This window comes from Podarcis gaigeae (genome assembly GCF_964106915.1).
Source record: "Podarcis gaigeae genome assembly, chromosome: 16".
NCBI lineage: Eukaryota > Metazoa > Chordata > Lepidosauria > Squamata > Lacertidae > Podarcis > Podarcis gaigeae.
In genome coordinates this window covers 2176875-2193501 of record NC_139693.1, presented here as the reverse complement: position 1 = coordinate 2193501, position 16627 = coordinate 2176875, and the positions used below count along the sequence as shown (strand labels likewise).

The following is a 16627-nucleotide window of genomic DNA, read 5'->3' as shown; positions in this document are numbered from 1 at the left end:
CGCTTTACTGGCTGAGAGAGCCAGCGTGCTTCCGGGTCATGTGGCCAGCATGACTAAGTCGCTTCTGGCGAACCAGAGAGGCACACGGAAATGCCATTTACCTTCCTGCCAGAGTGGTACCTATTTATCTACTTGCACTTTGACGTACTTTTGAACTGGTAGGTTGGAAGGAGCAGGGACCAAGCAATGGGAGCCCACCCCATCATGGGAATTTGAACCACCGACCTTATGATCGGCAAGTCCTAGGCTCTGTGGTTTAACCCACAGCACCACCCGATAAATGATAGGTAGATAGTTAAATAGAGATTTGCGAGAAGTGAAGTTACAGGGAACCAGGCAGAGGGCCTTCTCGGTGGTGGTGCCCGCCCTGTGGAACACCCTCCCACTAGATGTCAAGGAAACAAACAACTATCTGACTTTTAGAAGAAGACATCTGAAGGCAGGCCTGTTTAGGGAAGTTTTTGATGTTTGATGCTTTTGTTTTGTTTTTAATATTCTGTTAGGAGCTGCCCAAAGTGGCTGGGGTGACATACTAACAACAATAACCAGTTGTGATTGTAATTTATCTTTCACTATTTTTAATGTTGTATTTTACATTGTGACCTGGGTCTGAGAACCTGTGGTGAAAGGCATTTAACAATGATGGTGGTGACTATAAACACTTGTGTGATTTCCTTTCCTAGCCGCTGATGAAAGTGTGAATTGCAGCAGTTTCTTTTCTCATTTCTGACACTGTTCTCATCATCTGACACCCCGAGTTACCGACATCTATTTTAAATTAATTCAATGGGGCTGAAAAGGTTTCCTCTCATGGCTCAGGGATCCGAACTTCTCAAACAGATTGCGATGAATTGCCCGGTTGAGGACGTCTTGTGACTTAATCTCTTGGACGGATGATTTCTATGCAATGGCGATGGGTTCGAGAGACAAGTTTGGATGTGACCTTGGTGGATAGATTGATGGGTGGCAGGGCAGTCAGATGGATGGCTACTAAGTCAAGGGGTAAGACCAACAAGTAGGTAAAGAGAAATTATTTCTCCAGATAGTGCATATCTAAACTACCACAAAAGGTAGAAAAGGTCACTAACATGGATGGCTTTAAAGGAGAATTAGACAAATCCATGGAGGATAATAAGCCTATCAAGGGTTCTTGATGACCATCTAGACATGATGGTCATTTCTTACCTCCACAGTTGGAGGCATTATACTTCTTCTGATCACCTGTTGTTTGGAATCACAGGTGGAGAGAGGTGAGGTTGCCATCAGGTCCTGCTCAAGGGCTTCCCATTAGGGCATTTTGTTGACCCACTAAGAGAACAGGACTCTGGACTAGGTGGGCCTTTTACCAGATCCATCGGAGCTCTTCTTGGTAGGTTCCTATAATGAAGATAAGTGGAAATTTTTACTTGATCATTTGAGTGTGTTGGTCTAGGGCAGACATGGCCAAACTTGGCCCTCTAGCTGTTTTGGGACTACAACTCCCATCACCCCTAGCTAACAGGACCAGTGGTCAGAGATGATGGGAATTGTAGTCCCAAAATAGCTGGAGGGCTAAGTTTGGCCATGCCTGGTCTAGGGGAAGAGAAGTGACCCAAGGTAGAAGCCCAAGACCAATGGTGTCCCATGAACTAGACCTTTCCAAGTCTGCGGCTCCTACAGTGGGCATGGCAGTGTTCACCTGGCAGTATAGTCTCCAGTCATGGTCAATTTAGGAAGGACTTCAGAATGGCATTCCTGAACATTGACTAAAAGCATGGGAAAGATCCATAGCTCAGTGGTAGGTCATCTGCTTTCCATGAAGAAGGTCCCAGGTTTAATCCCCATCATTTCCAGGTAGGTCTGGGAAAGACTCCCTGCCTGCAACCCTGGAGAGCCAAGACCAGTCAACGTAGACAATCTGAGATAGATAGACCAATGATCTGATTAAGCAGAAGGCACCTTCCTATGTAAGTCTGCTCTTAGAATAAGAAGGACTGGGATCTTACATAGCTCAGTGCTTGCTTCACCTGTAGAAGGTCCAAGCTTCAAACTCTGGCATCTCCAGGTTGGGTTGGGTAGGACAGCCTGTCTGAAACCTGGAGAGCCACTGACTGTTGTCGTAGATGATACTGAACTTGATGGGCCAAGAGTTTGACTCAGTTCTTGTCAACTTCCTATCCTTCCAAGGACCACAGTGGTAGAACGTCTGCTTTGCATGCAGAAAGTCCCAGTTTCAGTCTCCGGCATCCTTAGGTAGGGTTAGGAATGTCTGGAGAGCTTCTGCCAGTCCATTTGTAGACTGGGAGCTAGGAGGGCCAATGGCCTGACTCTGTCTGTTCCAGTGTCTGTGTTGGAACACTGAAGTTTTGAAAGAAGTTCATGCAAGGCCCCAATTTCAATTAAAAAAACAAGTCTGTTGCAAGGATCCGTGTTCCCATTCAGATATTGTTGGATTGCAACCCTTATCAACACCCCTAAACATTGGCCATGCTGACTTCTGGCAGTGTTAGAAACTCAGGTATATAATCTAATCTTCAAACGGCATCTTAATTTTATTGCTATACTGTTTATATTTTAAAGAACAAATCTCAAAGCCGGTTGCAGCACATTAAAACGTCAAGCAATCCAGAATGAAACAAATTCAAGCTTCAAGAAATATTTCAGATCCTGTTCCAAGGGATCTTTTGCTTTTCCCCATCACCAACCTTGTATCCAGGGATCTCCATGCTTGTTGCAAAATGCGCTTGGCGCCTGCTAATTTCTAACACTGGCTTCTGGGGCTGCTGGAAGTTGGAGTCTAGCAGCATCTGAAGGGTCGCTTATATCCCTCAGTTGTTTTAACTCCAGGTTGTTTTGACACCAGAAAGGAAGAACGATGCAGAAACCAAAACCAGCAAATACTTACCTTTCTGGGAGCCGGTGGGTAGTTCCCATCAAATTAAGATTTTCCATTAAATATCGTGATGCAAGGGAACAATTTTGAGGATTAATGGCTAGAGCAAGGCTGAGTTCTTAATGTCAGGTTTTGGCTTCCCTGGGGCTCATTGTTTCCGGATCCCGGCTTGGTCGGTATTGTATAAAAGAGTCTGTGCTTCTTTGTTCCCTCATTTCCTCCTGGCCTCTCTGTCCATTTGGTCCTTTGAGATTTGGGGGTAAGCATTTAACCTATCTATGCATTTATATTCTCCTCCATGAATTTATCTAATCTTCTCCTAAAGCAATGCAGGTGGTGGCCCCTCACTGCCTGCTGTGGCAGTGAGTTCCACAGTTTAACCATGCTTGTGTGGATGTGACACAAACTTTCTTCTTCTTCTTCTTCTTCTTCTTCTTCTTCTTCTTCTTCTTCTTCTTCTTCTTCTTCTTCTCCTCCTTCTCCTCCTTCTCCTTCTCCTTCTCCTTCTCCTTCTCCTTCTCCTTCTCCTTCTCATTATTGCAGCATATTCCTACAATGTGTCTTTCCCCCCTTCCCTGTCCTGCAGGCAAAGCCAATTTCCTTTTCGGACAAGATGTCTCATCAGTGCAAGCAGCCATGCACACTGCCTCCATGTTGCGTGAAAGGGACCACTGTCAAGTGCGGAACCGCCTCATGTGGCACAACCAAGTGCGCCACCGACGTGTGCTCGGCGCCTTGCCAAACCTCCTGCGGCGAGGCTGTCAAGGCGCCTGCCACCAAGTGTGTGGACTCATGCACCAAGTGCACGGACCCATGCACCAAGTGTGCAGACCCATGCACCAAGTGCGCCTCGCCCTGCCAAAGCGTCTGCAGTGGCGTCAAAGCTGTGGCACCCTGCCAGGGCACCGTCTGTGCCACCCCTTGCCAAGGTCAGACCTGTGTCTCTGTCTGTGCCACCCCTTGCCAGGCTCAGACTTGCGTCCCTGTCTGCGCATCACCGTGCCAGGCTCAGACCTGCATCCCGGTCTGCATTCAGCGCTGCCCCTGCGGATGTGGCAAGCTCATTTTGGTGCCCCAGACCTGTTGCGCGAGTCCCTGCAGCACGGTCTGTGCGGTGCCAGTCCAGGTCCAACCCTGCTGCTCTTCGACCTGCTGCAAGCCGACGTGCTGCGCATGACCATCGGTGTTTGGAACGAGGGAGCGATCGATCCATACATGACCCACACCGTGTCGCATATACCAGATGGTGTGTCCCTTCTCTCAGCTTCAACCTTTCGCTTTATGCCTTCCTGCTTATGACAACACACAGAATTCTGCGCCATCTCTTGGAAAAGGTAGTATCAATGACCTTGGAGAGATCGACTGCGTGAATGGCCTATCGGTGGTGGACCTGGGACTGAGAGCTGAAAGATAAGAAAGGAATTGTCGATGACTCGGCATGCGAAATCCAGATTCTGACATTTTAACTCCAGTTCTTGAAATCTTAAGCGCTTTAGGCTTGCTGGCATCTTTTGATCTCAATGGCTCCTGGACAACAAGCAGGTATGAAATCTCCTGTGCAGGTGCCATCCGATTTTACATGCCCCTGCATATCAGTTTTCCGAATATAATTAAATCCTATTTGCTGTTGCATGTTGGTCATAAAATGCTAAACACAATTGCGTGTCAGAGTAATAGAGTATCTGCTTTGCATGCAGAAGGACTGGGGAAAACTCCATGCCTGGAACCTGCTCAAAAAGCGTACATGAGCATCTACCAACCAGCCATTACTTCAACATCACATGGAATGAATGCAATTGCAGAGGCCATCTGGGAAACCTTACACACAACGGCATTTACGCTTTTTGAGCCATCTTTCTTAATTGCTAGATGCATGGGAACATAAGAAAGCTGTCTTAGACTCTGTCAGACCAGTGTTGTCCAGGTTCCAGGCATGGAGTTTTCCCCAGTCCTTCTGTATGCAAAGCAGATACTCTATTACTGAGCTATGTTCTTTCTCCTAAAAAATGAAGTAGGATTCTAGCCCACAGGGCTCTGACTAAAGCGCTGATTTAATTGCAAGCTGCCTTACACCAAGTCAGATTGTTGGACTCCATCTAGCTTGTCAACACTGACTGGCAACAGCTCTCCAGGGATTCAGGCAAAGGAGATTCTCAGCCTTACCCACAGATGCTGGGGACCGAACCTGATATTTACCATATTGTTCGCTCCATAGGGCACACCTAGTTTTTAGGGGGGGGGGAATCCCGCTGGCTGTCTTGGCTTCCTCTTTAGCCGTGCACAACCTCTCCAGCCGGGAGAGGCTTCGTGCAGCTTTGGCAGAAGCCAAGACAGCGAGCAGGATGGATCCCGCTCATTGTCTTGGCTTTGTTTTTAGCCGTGGGGCTGGGGCAGGGGAAGACCGAGCTTCCCCTGACCCCAGCCCCCAGAATGGGCCCGGGAGCGGAGACGAGGTTGCTCCCGGAGCTTGCTGCTATCCGTAAGCCTTCTGAGCCCGGCAGGAACTTCCACCACGCTCCGAAGGCTTGCGGATAGCTGCCTGAAGAGTGTGAGGGGTCGGTGCACACCATAGAATGCACACACATTTCCCCTTCATTTTTGGAGGGGAAAAAGTGCATCCTAGAGAGCGAAAAATACGGTATTTATTTATCTTGCATGCAAAGAATTTGCACCTCTCCTGCCAAATGCCATTACACGTCAAATATCAGATACGGTTAATGATCAGCTGTCGAATTAAACAGGAAAAAATAATCTGGGATGAAATATCATGGAATGGCAGATGTGCGGACACGAATATGAAACATGATATATGTTGACTGTCGGTCATCAGCATTCGGAAAAAGCAATGTCAAGATGAGAATTTCTGGGAGGAAAGTTGATCTTGCTGTGCTTGGAAAGTCAGTTTCACTCTGCTTGGAGTCTTCCCCTTTGCAAAGCAGCTCCCCCCACCCCATGTATGTAAAGATGTATCAAATAAAAAAATATATTCTCTGTGGCACTGCATGACTCTCTGGTCTTCCTCCGTCCGCTTTAGCAGAGAGATGCCCCGGTAAGTCTCGTCAAAAGTCGCCCTTGGCGAAATCTGAAGCAGGGATGAAGGTTCGGCTTCGAAAGCAGAACAGGGGGGACTTTGTGGCTCAGGGGCCACACTCTCTTCTGTGAAACCTTCCAGGGGCCACATCTTGGGTGGGCAAGGCCAGTGGATTAAAGGGGGTGGAGCAACAAAAGGATATTATTACCTTTTGTATAGCAGGCTACTTCCTACACACACACACACACACACACACACACACACACACACACTAAAGCACCCCTCTCTATGTTCTTCCGGCATTGACTAGATGACTCTTGGGGTCTTTTGCAACTCTACTATTCTATTGTAATAAAAAAATCTGCCCTTATTCCCCTCTGCGGGACACAAGAGCCCTTATAGAGTCTTTCATAGGTTCTCCATCGGTAGGAGAAAAGAACAGAGGACAAGCAGAGAATATTGAGAAGCAAAGCAGCTAGTAAGCCTGATCTTTATTGAGCTGTTGCAACAGGGTGCTCCCCCCACACGCAGGAAAGGAGGAGGACCCAGAACAAAGGTGTGTCCACCCTTATATAGACATTTTAAATTGCCCACCCTGGAACTCCAGACCACCTCTCCTTACATCATACATACATCACAGAAGGGGTGTAGCTCAAGACCACCCCCCAGATACATCATACCTACATCACAGAAAAGGTGGTCTACAACAGAAATTTGAATGCTGTTGTTTTTCCTGTCTTCCAGGTTATCTGATAATGCCTTATCTGATTGCCTTTCCTGGTAGTCTGCCCGTTCCTTTGAAAAGGTGATTACCCAATTCCTGAGACAATGGGAAGGTTCCCTCACCCCCTCCCTCCTTGCAGAGAAAACATTTGGTCAGTTTGGGAGTCAAAATGGTTTCAGGGCGGTCTTCCTGTGCTGTTCCAGACATGTGGTCCCCATATCTAAGTACGAGCTAGATTGGTACATTTATGAACATTTATTATACATATAAGACCTTATTTTTTTTATTTCAATATTATTCTTCCAACTCTACAATTCTGAGACTCTATTGTTCTCCCCGGACAAGGCAAGAAGCACTATCGGAGTTGAAGGCTGCCTTTGAACAAGCCAAAAACATTCAAGTGGGAGGGTGCAAAGCTGGGTTTGCAGAGGGATGTTGTCTAGGAGAGAGGGCCTGTTAGAGCAGGCATCCCCAAACCCAGCCCTCCAGATGTTTTGGGACTACAATTCTCATTATCCCTGACCACTGGTCCTGTTAGCTAGGGATGATGGGAGTTGTAGTCCCAAAGCATCTGGAGGACTGAGTTTGGGGATGCCTGTGTTAGAGGAACCCCAAGCCTGAGCTCCCCACTCATCCATGATGTAAAGGATCTGTAGGAAAGATGAGAGTGATTTCAATAAACATAGCTGGCTTTCTCTGGTGGGAATGGATTCCTCACACCTGAAAGGTTACACATGGAATCATATAGGATTGGAAGGGACTGCTCAGGAGTCATTTAGTCCAGATCCCGGCAGTGCAGGAATCACAGCTGAAGAATCCCTGACAGATGACCATCCAACCTCTGTTAAAAACTTCCAAAGGAGGATGGTCCACCATCTTCCAAGGGAGTCCATTCCACAGCTCTTACCACCAGAAAGTTCTTCCAAACGTTTAGTCAGAACTTCCTTTCTTGGAATTTGGATCCATTGGTTTGGGACCCCCTCTGTCAGGAGTGTGTGCAGGAGCCAAGCCCTGGGACCAGTAGGGCTTCACAGGACAGGGGCCTTCCTAAGTTTGTTCTGGAGAGGCAAGGCACGGCCGTACAGGTGAGGCCGATTGGTAACTTACTGCACCTGGTGGCAAGAGCCGGGAAGGGATATAAGGTCAGCATTTCCCTTCAGCTCTTTGCCACAGCAACATGTTTCCTGCCTTGCTGCATTTGGCTCCTTGCTTCCTGAGCCTCAGATCTTGGCTCCTTGACTCCTTGCTTCTCAACCCTTGGACCCTTGACCTCGTGACTCCCCGACCCTTGGACCCCTAGCTTCTGGACTCCCACCCCGCCATCTTGCCCCCGGTCCTGATGTCCTCAGCCGGGACCCCGATCGCCCGCAGACCAGACTGTGACACCATCTCTGGAGCAGCAGAAAACAAGCTTGTTCCATCTTCCATGTGACAGACCTTCAGATAATTGAAGATGGCTCTCATATCCCTTCTCAGTCTTCTTTTCTCATCCCCATGTCCCTCAACTGTTCCTCATAAGGCTTGGTTCCCAGGCCCTTTATCATCTCAGTCACCTTCCTCTGCACACATTTTAAGGTTGTCATTATCCTTCTTGAACTGTGGTGACCAGAACTGGGCAGAGGACTCCAGGTAAATATGAGATATGGTCCTAACCATTGTTTAAGGGTGTGGCACATTTCACCCATCCTTCCTCTAATGTGCTCATGATGTTCATTGTTCTCTCTCCCTCCACCTCCCCCAATTAATCCTCAACAAGTCTTGGAAGGTAGGCTAGGCTCAGATTACGACCATTTGAAGGTCACCTGGCCGCCTCATGGAAGTGAAGGGATTTGAACTTGAATCTCCTTAGTCCTTGCCCAATACTGTAGTCCTACACCACCGATGGATTGCACTGATCAGAATACTGTATAAAAACCTTGCACACCCTCACATTAACCAGCTTCTTCTGCCCCAGCATAGCTTCCCACAAATTTCACAACTGATGACAAGCTTCCTCTGTTTGTCATATTCTTGCCACAGGTGCCATCTACTGGCCAGGTGTCCTCTATGCAGGACTGCTTTGCCCAAATACGTTCAAGCAGAGATATGCACCCATGAGGACTAGGAACTTGAAAGCTGAGGTGTTTCTGGAAGTTGAATGCTAGGACCAATACCATATCCTTTTGCTCATCTGCCTTCCAACAGAATTTATGACACAGTCAGTCTTTTATGTTGAGAAGAACATATGTAGAGTCTGCTGGATCAAGCCAGAGGTCCATTGGTCCAGCAAAAAAATAAACTAAGTTTCTAGCCCTCAAGGTTCTAAATGAAGGGGTGATTTAATGGGTACATAGGAAGCTACATTATACCAAGTCAGACCATTGGTCCATCAATTTCTATATTTTCTACACTGACCAGCCGTGGCTCTCCAGACTTTCAGGCACATGTCTCTTCTAGCCCTAACTAGGGATGGCCCACAAATCAGTGTTATGGCCCTTTCCCAAAAGAACATAGGAAGATATCTTATATGGAGTCAGATCATGGGTCCCCATGGCTCAGTATTTTCTTTCTCAGGCAAAGCAGGTGTTGACCTACTGAGGTATGGTCCTTCCTAAAAATGAAATAAGATTCCAGTCCTCATCGTTCTCAACCAAAGGCTTATTTAAATGAGGGCTGAGGAAGCTTCCTCATTCAGAGTCAGGCGATGGGTCCACGTAGCTCACCACTGTCAGTATCGAGACAGAACTCTGGTCTGTCCAGTTCTGTATTGTCAAAGCTGACCAGCAGAACCTCTCCAGGGTTTCAGATGAGGGATGTTCCCAGCCCTACCTGAAGATGCCAGGGATTCAACCTGGGGCCTTCTGCATTCAAAGCAGGTGCTCTACCTCTGAGCTCCAGACCTTCCCAGGCGTGGATTCACAACCTGATCATTTGAATGAGGACACACCCTTCTCCAGCTCATCTTAGGCCAAATAATTATAGTTCCTCCAACTTTTTATGGACGGAAAATGAGGACACCATCCTAATAGCCACTCTGCTGTCACACTTGCCCCACTGTAGAGTCCTTAAGGGCTCTTCTCCAGCTTAATAACACCTTCGCATGAGGCGGACGGAGAAGGAACATATAATTCTGTGTTATTTTTCCATGCGGCTCAATTTTAGTTTTCCTGGCTGAGTGTTAAAGCTACATTCCTCACTCGCTCTTCTGCGTCTTCTCTCTCTCTCTCTCTCTCTCTCTCTCTCTCTCTCTCTCTCTCTCTCTCTCTCTGGTTCCCCTGCTGCCCTTTAAATACAGGACGCCTCTGGACCATCACAATGCATGGAGCTTAATCATCTGTTCTGCTTAAAAGCCAGAGGCCCAGAATAGAAAACCCAAAAGGGCTTCATCATCAGAGGGGAATCGGCATTACTGCCTGTGGATTGTGAAACGACACCTGGACATTGTGGATTCCAGAGAAGAAATCATAAGCAAACTCTAGATTCAGTTCCAAGCCACCCAGGGGGGCATAGCTGTCAACTTTTCCCTTTTCTTGCGAGGAATCCTATTTGGAATAAGGGAATTTCCCTTTAAAAAAGGGAAACATTGACAGCTATGCAGGGGGTTTGACTTGACGTACTTAGGAGGCAAGATTTCGCCAAAACTGAATGTTGCATGTTTGAAGGTGTGTTTTTGTTTAAGGGCTCATCTAGATTTCAATTAATGCTGTGATCTGTAAGCACAGATGTGTGCTTTCCAGACATGAGCCTGGAGTGATTTAATTTTGTCCCACCATTCCCCCTGGGAAAATCTGCTGTTTACTGCTGAATGAGAGCCAGGATCCACCTGCAGAAAACATGATTGCCATTTGTTTTGATTCAGATGTCTTGGCTGGGGAGGGCAGGGTATAAATAAATTATTATTATTATTATTATTATTATTATTATTATTATTATTATTATTATCATCATCTGGTCCAACCCTCTGCAATGGAGGAGTCCTGCCCACAGCTTTTCCTGGGTGGCCTTGAACCACCAACCTTCTGGTTAACAGCGAGAAACACTGACCCATTGTGCTACCTCACAGAGCTGCGGTTTCCAGAGTTCCCTGGGAAGACAGAATGACTGTTGAACCACTCTGTGTTTGTAGCTCTGGGATGAAAATAGGGGTCTCCTAACAATTAATGAATTTAATGAATTACACCTGCTAGACTTCTCTGGGGGAAGCCATGACTGTTCTAAGTGGTGTTGTAGTGCTTTCGATGCACGGGGGGGGGGGCGGCGGGGGGGGAGGGGCCTAGGTTTTATTAATTCATTCATAAGTTAATTCTATATACAATGGTACCTTGGTTCTCGAATGTAATCTGTTCTGTTCGACTTCTGAAACGTTCAAAAACTGAGGCGTAAAGGGCTGGCTGCAAGTTCAATTGGAAAAAAAGAAGAAAGAAAAACAAACAGTGGAAGCCGTTCGACTTCCGAGGCACGCTCAAAAATGGAAGCAATTACTTCCAGGTTTTCGGCGTTCGAAAACTGAAACATTCAGCTTTCGATAAGCTCAAAAGCCAAGGTACCACTTTTTGTGTGTGTGTGTGTATTTATAATAATTAATAAGTTTTATTAACTTGTTTATTGATACCTATTCATAGATATACACAAATATACACACATTACAAAGTATCTTTTGATAATATACTAAAACAGCTACTTAGAAAGGAGGAAAGGAGACACTTAAAAAAAAGAGAAAGGGAGAGAAAAGAAAAACCACAGAAAAGAGTAAAAGGACTTTTGGCTCTCTGTCCTGCAGCTACATATAATATTCATTCCTTAAGACACAACCATTCTATCTTGTATAAACCAGTATTCTTTCAATCGTCAAACTCAAAAGTAACACACAGACTTTTTTGCAATCAGATTTCCTCAATATAATGCTTCTTGTATGCTGCAGAAATAATTCCCAAGCATGGTTCATTACATGATTTCATGCGAAGAAGGCACTGATAAAGGTAAAGGGACCCCTGACCATTAGGTCTAGTCACGGACGACTCTGGGGTTGCGGCGCTCTTCTCACTTTATTGGGCGAGGGAGCCGGCGTACAGCTTCCGGGTCATGTGGCCCGCAGGACTAAGCCGCTTCTGGCGAACCAGAGCAGCGCACGGAAACACTGTTTACCTTCCCGCCGGAATGGTACATATTTATCTACTTGCACTTTGACGTGCTTTCAAACTGCTAGATTGGCAGGAGCAGGGACTGAGCAATGTGAGCTCAGCCCGTCGCGGGGATTTGAACCACCGACCTTCTGATTGGCAAGTCCTAGGCTTTATGGTTTAACCCACAGTGCCACCCACATCCCAAGGCACTGATAGTTATGTTCAAATTTCCATTTTGCATGGCATAGTTTACTTGTAGCACCCCAACCTCATGGGCGCTGTGTGTTTTCAAAACTAGGTCAAGAGGGAAACGACTTTTTGTGACCATCGCCATCCCTGCAGGTGTTGGGTTGCATTACAATATCTCCATGGCACAGCGGAGCAGGTCTCTGAGGTACTTCCAAAGGCATGTGCCCAAACATATAGGTTAATATTTTCCACTCAATAATTCCTAGGAATCATTTGTGATCTTGTTGGCAGTGTAGTCACTGGCTTGGTTTTCTTGCACAACCAATGGATCATTTCTTTTTTTAGGAGCCTTGGGAAGCATATAAAAGTTCTCGCTTCCCTTGGCTCCAGACTGCACTTCACTGTATTCCTCCTTCGGTCCTGGTGGGTGAATTGGGTAAGTAATTTTCATCCTGGGCTTGCTGCTTCCTTCCTTTTTAGGGCTGCTGCCCGTGTCTGAAGATGCTACGAAGCTATCTGTGTCTGAAGATGTCCTGCGTCTGACAGGGTAGGACCGTAGCTCACCTGTAGAGCACCTGCCTTCATGCTGAGGGTGCTGGGACCAGTCTTCAGCATCTCCAGATAGGGATGGGAACCATGAGGACTAGGATCTTGTCTTCTTCTGGAAGAAGGGCCATAGTTCAGCACTACTCAGATGAAAACTGGGACATCTTCTACATCAGTGCCCGACCCCACATGCCTCCTTTTCAAGGATGCAGACCAGTGGCTGAACAAAGCAAGCAGAGCCAAGAGACCATAATAGATGCTCTTCAGCACCCATGGCCCCTCAGCACTCATCACAGTCGTGGTGGCGGTCTCATAGACCTCCACCTCCATCGTTCTGCCCAGACGCTGAAGTCCAGCTCTGAGGGCCTTCTGGCGGTTCCCTCATTGCGAGAAGTGAGGTTACAGGGAACTAGGCAGAGGGCCTTCTCGGTGGTGGCGCCCGCCCTGTGGAAAGCCCTCCCATCAGATGTCAAAGAGAAAAATAACTACCAAACTTTTAGAAGACATCTGAAGGCAGCCCTTTTTAGGGAAGCTTTTAATGTTTAATAGGTTATTGTATTTTAGTGTTTTGTTGGAAGCCGCCCAGAGTGGCTGGGGAAACCCACCCAGATGGGCGGGGTATAAATAATAAATTATTATATTATTATATTATATAGACAGGCCCCGTTCCCTTAGCTCCCCCACCCAACTTTCCTTCTTCATGGGAGACCCATCAACTGAGGAGTGGAGAAACAGTGAAACATTCTCTGAGGGGCATTCAAGTGACCGGGATCTTCATGAAAGCAGGAAGTGGCGCCATATTGAGTGGTGGGAGGGAAGAAAGAGGGAGGCATTGTTCTAAGAAACGTGTTAGATGCATGGATGTGAATTTTCAGTAACAGGTTGAAACGCTGTACAGAAGGGAAGGCCCCTTGGGAATTTGGGACTCTGTAAAAAAAAAGTGAGAAGCTGTTATGGTAGACCCTCAAAATGTCCCTATTTTCAGGGACATCCTTGATTTAGAGAAGCCATCCCGGTTTTTGATTTGATCCCAGAATGTTCCACTTTTCCTTAGAACGTCCCTTTTTTCATTAGAGAAATGTTGGAGGGTATGGAGTTATCCGACCCCAAGATATCTCAAGGCAATTCTGCCCAGTGATACTTTGGTAGTCGAACACCTTAGTTATAGAGCAAATTGGCTCCCGAACATTGCAGACCCGGAAGTGAGTTTTCCGGTTTGCGAATGTTTTTTGAAAGCCAAATGTCTTACATGGCTTCTGCGACTTCCGATTGGCTGCAGGAAGCTCATTCAAGATCTACTAGGAGGTTTTTGCTATCACAGTAGCTCTTCAGATATTCCTTAAATATAATCCATTCTTGGTTTACTTTTTGCATTGAATATCCTCTTACCCCCCCTGTCATTTTTGCCATTTGCAGATATTCTAACAATTGAACTTGCCATTCTGATTTTGTAGGTATAGTTTCATTCTTCCAACTCGTTGCAATTAGAATTCTAGCTGCAGATGTTGCATACATAAAGAGAGATCTTACTTCTTTTTTTAATTTCAGTTGACAATATCCCTAATAAGAAGGCTTCTGGTCGTTTTGCGAATGGGATTTTTAGCATCTCTTTTATATATTTCATCCCAAAACTCCCTGGTTTTTCTACATTCCAACCAGATATGCACGTATTTCTGTTGTCTTCTAGGGTTCGGCTTCCAGGCACAGCAAAAAGATGTCTTGCCATCAACATCAGTGCAAGCAGGCTTGCCTGCCACCTCCATGTGTGAAGTCGTGTCAACCATGTGCACCTCAACAGTGTGTGAAGACTTGCTGCCCGCCATGTGGCCCTAAATTTGGCCCAGCCTGTGGCCCCAAATGTGCTCCAGCCTGTGGGTCAGGCTGTGGCCCCAAATGTGCTCCGGCCTGTGGGTCAGGCTGTGGCCCCAAATGTGCTCCGGCCTGTGGGTCAGGCTGTGGCCCCAAATGTGCTCCAGCCTGTGGGTCAGGCTGTGGCCCCAAATGTGCCCCAACCTGTGCTCCGGCTTGTGCACCCCCCTGCGCTCCCCAATGTGTGAAGAAGTGTGCCACCAAATGCGTGGAGCCCTGCACCCCGAAGTATAAATAACCAACGAGACGTTGGCATCGCCTAAAAAGCACAAAAGGCTTTTGTGAAAAGGGCGAACGGCTGGCAGGCCAGGCGTGGGGACTGTTAAGCTTCATCAAATTTAGTCAGCAATGTAACCCAACTTCGTCGGCTAGTGAAAGCCGAGTTCTGCAACATGAATAAAAACATGTCAAATTAAGCTGATTTGTGTGGTGTTTCTTGCACAAGATATACCGTATTTTTCACTCCATAAGACACCTTTTTCTTCCTAAAAAGTAAGGGGAAATGTTTGTGCGCCTTATGGAGTGAATGCGTGGTCCCTGGAGCCGAATTTCCCAGGGGCAAAAAGCAGATTATGCTTTTTTTTTTGAAAGAGGGAAGGGGGTGTTGAAAGGAAGCAGCTGATAGTTTTCTGATCGGGGAGAGAGATAAGGGACGCTAGGGATAAAGGAGGCTGCCTGGGAGGGGGGAGGTAAAGACAGCAGACTTGCAAAGGGGGGAAACAGGAAGACAAAAGCAATGAGGAGAGAAATTAGAAGAAAAGGAGGAGCAAAAAAACTGCTCCAGACACTAAGGCAAACAAGAGGGAAGGGAGTATTGAAAGGAAACAGCTGATTGGTGGGATCGAGAGAGAGGCTAGCGGAGGCTGCCTAGGAGGGGGAAGGTAAAAGCCCATGGATCCTCAGGATTTTTGCATTGGGTCACCTCAAATTCACCATAAGATCACATAGTATGTCCATGGCTACAGCCTGCACCAAAAAAATCAAGCAACCACTGTTTCCTGGGGCTGCAATGGCGCAAAAATGTGGTTACAAAGCACGGATCCACATGGATCCTCAGGATTTTTGCATGGGGTCGCCCCAAATTCACCATCAGATCACATGTCTGTGGCCACAGCATGAACCACAAAAACCATACAGCCGCTGTTGCGTTCAGAATATTTTCTTTCTTGTTTTCCTCCTCTAAAAACTATGTGCGTCTTATGGAGCGAAAAATACGGTAATACATTTTCACCTGCTTTTCACTCCCCACCCCTTTTCTGGTAGTTACAACTATGCACAGGACCAGGCATCGGCAACCTAAGGCCCAAGGGCCACAAGCGGCCCATGGGGTCATTTAACCAGCCCCCGAGCCGCCCCGAACCGAGCAGCCCACTCGTTGAGTCCCCACACGCTGCGCTAAATTGGTGCAGTGCGGCAAGGGGACTTGCTTCCGCGGCGCTGAAAATTGCATCTGCGCAGACACCGAAAATCACATCGACACAGTCACCGGAAATTGCGGCGGGGTGGGAGTGAGCTCATGCACATGCGCAATTCAGCCCACTGAGGGATCTCTGCTGGAGTGGACCAGCCCAGGCAAGGTAAACCTTGCTGACCCCTGCTCAGGACTATTGGTATCTGAGCACTGATATTAAACCCACTTCTGGAGATAGCACAAATTTAACACTCATTCCTGTGCTATTTGATTTCTGGAAAAGATCCATTTGTTGCCTCGTTAACCTGGAAAAATGTGGGTGCAAAGGTGACTGAGAGCAGCTGACGGGACCATATAACACCAGTCCTAAAGGATCTACATTGGCTCCCAGTATGTTTCCGAGCACAATTCAAAGTGTTGGTGCTGACTTTTAAAGCCCTAAACAGCCTCGGCCCAGTAGACCTGAAGGAGCGTCTCCACCCCCATCGTCCAGCCCAGACACTGAGGTCCAGCTCCAAGGGCCTTCTGGTGGTTCCCTCCCTGCGAGATGTGAGGTTACAGGGCCTTCTCGGTGGTGGCATCCACCCTGTGGAACGCCCTTCCATCAGATGCCAAGGAAATAAGGAGTTATACAACCTTCAGAAGACGTCTGAATGAAGCCCTGTAAAGGGAAGTTTTTCCATGTTTGATGTTTTTATTTCTGTTGGAAGCAGCCCAGGGTGGCTGGGGAAACCCAGTCAGATGGGCAGGATATAAATATTAAAATTGTTGTTGTTGTTATTGGGGCACAGTTTGGGTGGACACACACCATTTCCCACGTATTGTTTACACAGTACATTTGTTACTGTGGCTGATACTTCTTGCACTCAATTATATGTAACAC

General features: G+C 47.1%; 1 protein-coding gene and 1 long non-coding RNA gene across 2 annotated transcripts in view; one reads left to right on the top strand and one right to left on the bottom strand.

Moving 5' to 3' along the window:
* Nucleotides 1-16627, bottom strand: part of LOC310833419 (T-lymphocyte surface antigen Ly-9-like) — a 497325-nt gene that overhangs the window by 66364 nt on the left and 414334 nt on the right. The window lies entirely within an intron of this gene.
* On the top strand, nucleotides 12321-14749 carry LOC310833600. Its single transcript, XR_014558834.1, has 2 exons — nucleotides 12321-12354; nucleotides 14152-14749. It is a non-coding gene; the product is annotated as an uncharacterized lncRNA (long non-coding RNA).